Here is a 6,604-nt window from a genome sequence, read left to right on the forward strand (position 1 = left end):
TGTGTCTCTCTCACTAACCCACCCTGGGCCCGGTCCTCTGAAGGGATGCTCATGAAACCAAACTCCTCACCCCTGAGTGGCACAGCCTGAAGAAGCCTCTCCTATTTCTCTTGACACCAGTAAGTCCACCAACTCACCAGGACACCAAGGCCAGGCACACACCAAGCATCACCTCACTGGGGGCAGTACTTCCTCCTCTTGTAGCTGTTGTCTTCTAAGAAATCAAGAGCTTGCTCTAGGCTGAGGGGAAAGGAGAGGAGAAGGAAACTAACTTGTCACAGCCTGTTTCCCAGAGAGGAGCCAATATGCCTCTCATGCTGCCAGTGCTCTGAATGACGAAGTACTGTTTCCATGGCACTGAATGTTTCATAGCACAGCAAGGCTACGTGGCAGCCTGGACCACTGAAACCCCAGAAAGGAAAAGAAAGATTTAAGCAAACACATTTCACTGTCCCCAGTCCTGAGCTACAGCCAGACTCTCAGACGACATAGGGTTCTGATGAGTCATCTTGCTCTGCTTCAACCAGTGGGTAGAAGCCCACCTACCATGCAACATTGCTGTCCACCTTTGTACACCAGTTAAGGAGAACAGGGAGCTTCATTCATGTGCAGCCCTAAGTGCTGTGAGACAAGGGTCCTGCTGCAGTGCTCCATGTCATGGGCCCACCTGCTCCAAGACACCTTGCACTGCACCATGCTCCTCTGTCACATCCTCACCTTTCCACATGGACAAGCATCCTTGTTCGGCTGCATCAACAATGAGACACTGCTGATACATAAGTCTGAGGCTCTGTGATATTTTTCCCAGAAGACTCTTTGATCACCAAACGTAATGGACGCAACCGGGGAGCAGAGAATGCAGGCCTCCACATTTTTGTGATGATGAAGAGACAGGGTCAGAAAGTAAAAGCACAGCTGGTCTCCTGGGGGCAGCTAATTGGTCACTGTTGAGAACAAGTTATTGGTACAATCCTTATATTTATCTCCCATTGTCTGTGGTGACACTGACTCCCAGANATCCTTATATTTATCTCCCATTGTCTGTGGTGACACTGACTCCCAGAGGTCCACACTGCTCTCTGCTAAGATTTTTCATGGAAATTATATGACAATTTCCAAAGGGTTTCTAAAATCCCAACTGGAATATTGTTAATGATTTGAGGTAAAAGTCCAGACTACAATTTTCTCTATGTGATGTATGCACTGACACCAGAGCATAGTTGTTGAAAGAATAAATATTTACATTTGAAAGAGCTGGATTAGATCTTGGCTTTAATGAGGCCCTGGGGAAAATATTGAGGAAGTCCACCTTTCTTGGTCAATCATTCTTCATGCCTCCACCAGGGTTATAATTCTTTCATTGCATACTTGTACGTGAAGCATGTTTTATTTGTGATCCCAAATCTCTTTGAAAAAGAAAAGCACAAATGTTTTTCTTCTGAATGGAATAAACAGGAATGCTAGGTGGTTTCTGTAATATCACTAACCAGGAAGGCCCCTCTCTTTTTAAATGAACCTGGGAAGTGGATCCCCAGATTTTTTCTAGATGCAGAAAAGTAAGAGATGTGGAGAAGCTGTGTCCTTAGCAACTACTGGCTTGAAAAGTTTCTCCTTCTCCTCTACATCTCTGCTGGGCTTCTGTGGCAGGAGTGAGCCACTATTCTGTGGTCAGGCTTCCACTCAAATCCAGAGAAGGGGACTAAACTCCTAAGTGTATTTGTAGGCAACCCTGAGGCACATGGTAGCTGGAAATTTGTTTTTGCCTGAATCTGCCCTCATCAAAATTGATGTTACATCAAGGTCAACACAAATATTACAGAAAATTTCACAAGTATTTATATGGGTCCTACCTTCCCACAAATAGACTAAATCATTTTTATAACATTTGTCCTTCTACCACTGTGCTTTCATTCCAGGCCAAACCTGGACCTCATGGTCATATTCTCAGTTGAAGCAAGGGAAAATAAAGAATTATGGTAGATGAGTTACAGAAGCTACAGCAATGTGAGACTACACATTTTAATGCTCAGATAAAGGCTCATTTGCATGGGGTTTTAATTTTATTCAGTGCTAGCTTCATGGAGCAGAAATACCTATCACACCTGAGTGAGTCCCAATGCCAAGTTCATGGTGGGAAGGCGGGAGGAGAGGGACTCCATGTGGTTTGATGGAAAGGCTTACAAAGTGGACACTCAAAGAAATGGGCTGAAGTAACTCTACACTGCATCTACCATAAGCAGTGGTGAGCTGGCACCAAGATATGCTTCAAATTATCCTTGGCCTATAGTTTCTCTTTCTTGGATAGTGCCTTCATGGTTTGCCAATACCTAGGATTTCTTCCTTTTTTTTCCCCTGTGGTTGTAATTGTTTATTTTTGCTTTTGTTCCCTTGCCACAGAGACATATCTAGAAAGAAATTGCTATGGTCAATGTCTAAGAGGGTACTGCCTATGCTCTCCTGGGATCGTGTTGCTTTCTTGTCTCATACTCAGGTTTTTCAACCATTTTGAATTCATTTTTGTGTATGGTGAAATAAAGTGGTCCAGTTTCATTCTTTTCATGTTGCTGCCCAAACTTCCCAACACCATATGTTGAAGGGACTGCCTTTTCCCTTTGGATATTCTTTCCTGCTTTGTTGAAGATTAATTGACCATATAGCTGTGGGTTCATTTCTGGGTTTTCTATTCTGTTCCCTTCATCTAGGTCTCTACTTTTGTGCCAGTACCACACTGTTTTAATCACTACAGATTTGTAATAGGTTTCAAAGTCTGGAATTGTGATGGCTCCAGCTTTGCTTTGCATTTTCATGATTGCTTTGGCCATTTGGGGTCTTTTGTGTTTCCATACAAATTTTAGGATTATTTGTTGTAGCTCTGTGAAAAATGCTGTTGGTATTTTGATAGGGATTGCATTTAATGTGTAGATTTCTTTGGGTAATATAGACATTTTAAGAAAATTTGTTCTTCTGATTCATGAGCATGGAATGTCTTTCCATTTCTTTGTATCTTCTTCAATTTCTTTCATCAGTGTTTTGTAGTTTTCAGAGTACAAGTCTTTCACTTCTTCGGTTAGGATTATTCCTAGATATCTTATTGGTTTTGGCAAAGCTGTAAATGGGATTGGTTCCTTGATATCTCTTTTGCCGCTTATTATTGGTGTCTAGAAATGCCACAGACTTTTTGACATTGACTTTTGCATTCTGTGACTTAACTGAAATTGTGTATCCATTCTAGCAATTTTGGGGGTGAGGTCTTCTGGGTTTTCTATATAGAATATCATGTCACTTGCAAATAGTGACAGTTTTACTTTCTTATCAATATGGATGCCTTTTATTTCTTTTTGTTGTCTGATTGCTGAGGACTTCCAGTACTATGTTAAGTAACAGTAGTGAGAGTGAACATGCTTGTCGAGTTCCTGACCATAGAGGAAATCTGTCATTTTTTCTTCATTGAGGATGATACTAGCTGTTGGTTTTTTATATATGGCCTTTAAAATATTGATGTATATTCCCCTCTAAATCACCACCTTGAGAGTTTTTATTATAAATGGATGTTGTACGTTGTCAAATGCTTTTTCTGCATCTATCAGAGGATCATATAATTCTTATCCTTTCTTTTATTAATTTGGTGTATCACATTGATTGATTTCTTCTAAAGATTTTATTTATTTATGTGACAGATAGATCACAAGTAGGCAGAGAGGCAGGCAGAGAGAGAGAAGGGGAAGCAGGCTCCATGCTGAGAAGAGAGCCTGAGCGGGGCTTGATTCCAGGACCCTGGGACCATGACCTGAGCCAAAGGCAGAGGCTTTACCCACTGAGCCACCCGGGCACCCCACACTGATTGATTTTTAAATATTGAACCACCCCTGCAACCCCAGAATAATTGCCACTTCATCATGGTGAATGCTTCTTTTAAACTACTATTGGATTTGGTTTGCAGTATTTTATTAAGAATTTTTTTATTATGTTCAGTTAGCTTACATAGTATTTTTACATCTATGGTCATAGAGGATATTGGCCTATAGTTCTCTTTTTTAATGGAGACTTTGTCTGGTTTTGGCATCAGGGTAATGTTGGCCTCATGGAATGAATTTGGATGTTTTCCTTCTATTTTTTTTAATAGTTTGAGAAGAATAGGTATTAATTCTTTAAATGTTTGGTAGAGGGATGCCTGGGTGGCCCACTGGGTTAAGCCTCTGCTGTCAGCTTAGGTCATGATCTCAGGGTCCTGGGACTGAACCCTGCATCAGGCTCTCTGCTCAGTGGGGAGACTGCTTCCCCCTCTCTCTCTGCCTGCTGCTCTGCCTACTTGTGATCTCTCTGTCAAATAAAAAATAAAATCTTTTAAAAAATAAAATAAAAAATAAATGTTTGGTAGAATTTGCCTGTCAAAACATCAGGCCCTTATTGGCCTTCATAAATCCCAGAAAGTGTGCTTTAAGAGGCTCCAAATCAGAACCACCAGATTTTTAAAAAATAGCCCCAGAAGAGGGGAGGGGAGCCTGTTCCTCTAACCAAAAAAACTAGGAGATGACCTAATAACACAATTTTTGTCAATACCAACACTACTCCAGACAAATACCAACAGAAAAGCCATACCTTCTTCTAGTGGTTAAGCAGGGATTTTATCTTCCCTACCCATCCATGACAAAAAATAAAAATAAACTCTCAATAAGCTAGGAGTAGAGGGGAACTACCTCAACTTGATAAGGAGTATCTACAAAAGACTTAGAGGTCAGTCTTCTTTTTTTTTTTTAATTTTTTTAAAGATTTTATTTATTTATTTGACAGAGAGATCACAAGTAGGCAGAGAGGCAGACAGAGAGAGAGGGGGATGCAGGCTTCCTGCTGAGCAGAGAGCCTGATGTGGGACTTGATCCCAGGACCCTGGGATCATGACCTGAGCTGAAGGCAGAGGCTTAACCCACTGAGCCACCCAGGCACCCTAAAGGTAAGTCTTTTTAGAGGTAACATCATACTTAATGCCAAAAGACTGAATGTTTCTCCTCTAAGATAAAGAAAAAGACAACTCTGGAAGTTTAGCCTCTGCAATAAGGCAAGAAAAAGAAATGAAATGCATGCAGATTGGAAAGGAAGATATAAAACCATCCCTATTGGCAGATGATATAAAAATTTAGAAAACCCCAAATAAACTACAAAAGTAGTCCTAAATTAATAAGTGATTTCAGTAAGGTCAAAGGTTACAAAATCAACACCCAAAAAATCACGTTTTTATCTACTAACTATAAAGCTCTGGAAACTTAAATTAAAAATACATTACCACTTGCAGTAACTCGAAAGGAATGGTGCTAGAGCAATTGGACATCTACATGCAAAAATAAAAACAAGAGAGAGAGGGAGAGAAGGAGAACAAAAGAAAAACTCAATCTAAGTCTGACAACTTAAAATAAAACAAACAATAAAACTAACTCAAAATGGATCCCAGACAAACATAAAACACAAAACTATTAACAATTTTAGGGAAAAAAAAGGAAATCTGCAGGAACTAGGGCTAGGCAAAGACTTCTTACACTTGACACCAAAAGTATGATCCATAAAAGGAAAAATTGGAAATCAGACCACATCAAGATTTTAAAAACTTTTGTTCTCTGAAAGTATATGAAAAGAGGATAAAAAGAGAAGCTACAGACTGGGGAAAAATATTTGCAATCCACATTTTTGACAAGAGACTTATATCTGGAATATGTAAAGACCTCTTAAAACTCAACAGTAAAAATATTAATATTAATAGTAACCCAATAGGAATATGGGCAAAGGACATAAACAGACATTTCACATAAAAGGTATACAAATGCCATTAGAGCAAGTTAAAGACATTCAACATCATTAGTCATCAGGGACATGCAAATTAAAACAACAACGAAATGTTAGTACACACTTAACAGAATGGTTGAAAACATAGTGATAAGACCAAATATTTTTGAGGATGCAGAGAAACTGGTCCACCTATACACTGCTAGTGGGAATATAAATTGGTGCAAGCACTCTCAAAAATTATTTGACAGTTTCTTATAAAACTAAACAAGAACTACCACACAACCCAGCAATTGCACATATGGGAGCTTATCCCAAGAAATGAAAACCTGTGTTCACACAAAAACCTGTACACAAACATGAATGTTCGTGGCAGCTTTTTGAAATATTTTTATTGATATATAATGTATTATTAGCCCCAGGGGTCATGGCAGCTTTATGGGTAAAAGCCAAAAACTGAAATCAGCCGATATGTCCTTTAACAGGTGAATAAACATATCATACCATCCACACCATTGCCTACTATTCAACAATAAAAAGGAATGCAATATTGGCATGTGCAATAGTTTAGATGAATCGCAAGGGAATCGTGCAGAGTTTATAAAAAGATTCAAAAGGTTCTATATCATATGACTCCATTTGTAGAACAGTTTTGAAATGAGAACATTTTAGAAACTGAGGATGTGGAATGTCTGGTTAGCTCAGTTGGTAGAGCATGTGGCTCTTGATCTCCAGGTAGTGAGTTCAAGCCCCACATTAAGCACAGAACTTACTTAAAAGAAAAGAAAAGAAAAGAAAAGAAAAGAAAAGAAAAGAAAAGAAAAGAAAA

This window comes from Enhydra lutris, unplaced genomic scaffold (genome assembly GCF_002288905.1).
Source record: "Enhydra lutris kenyoni isolate GAN:26980312 unplaced genomic scaffold, ASM228890v2 scaffoldscaffold498, whole genome shotgun sequence".
Classification (NCBI taxonomy): domain Eukaryota; kingdom Metazoa; phylum Chordata; class Mammalia; order Carnivora; family Mustelidae; genus Enhydra; species Enhydra lutris.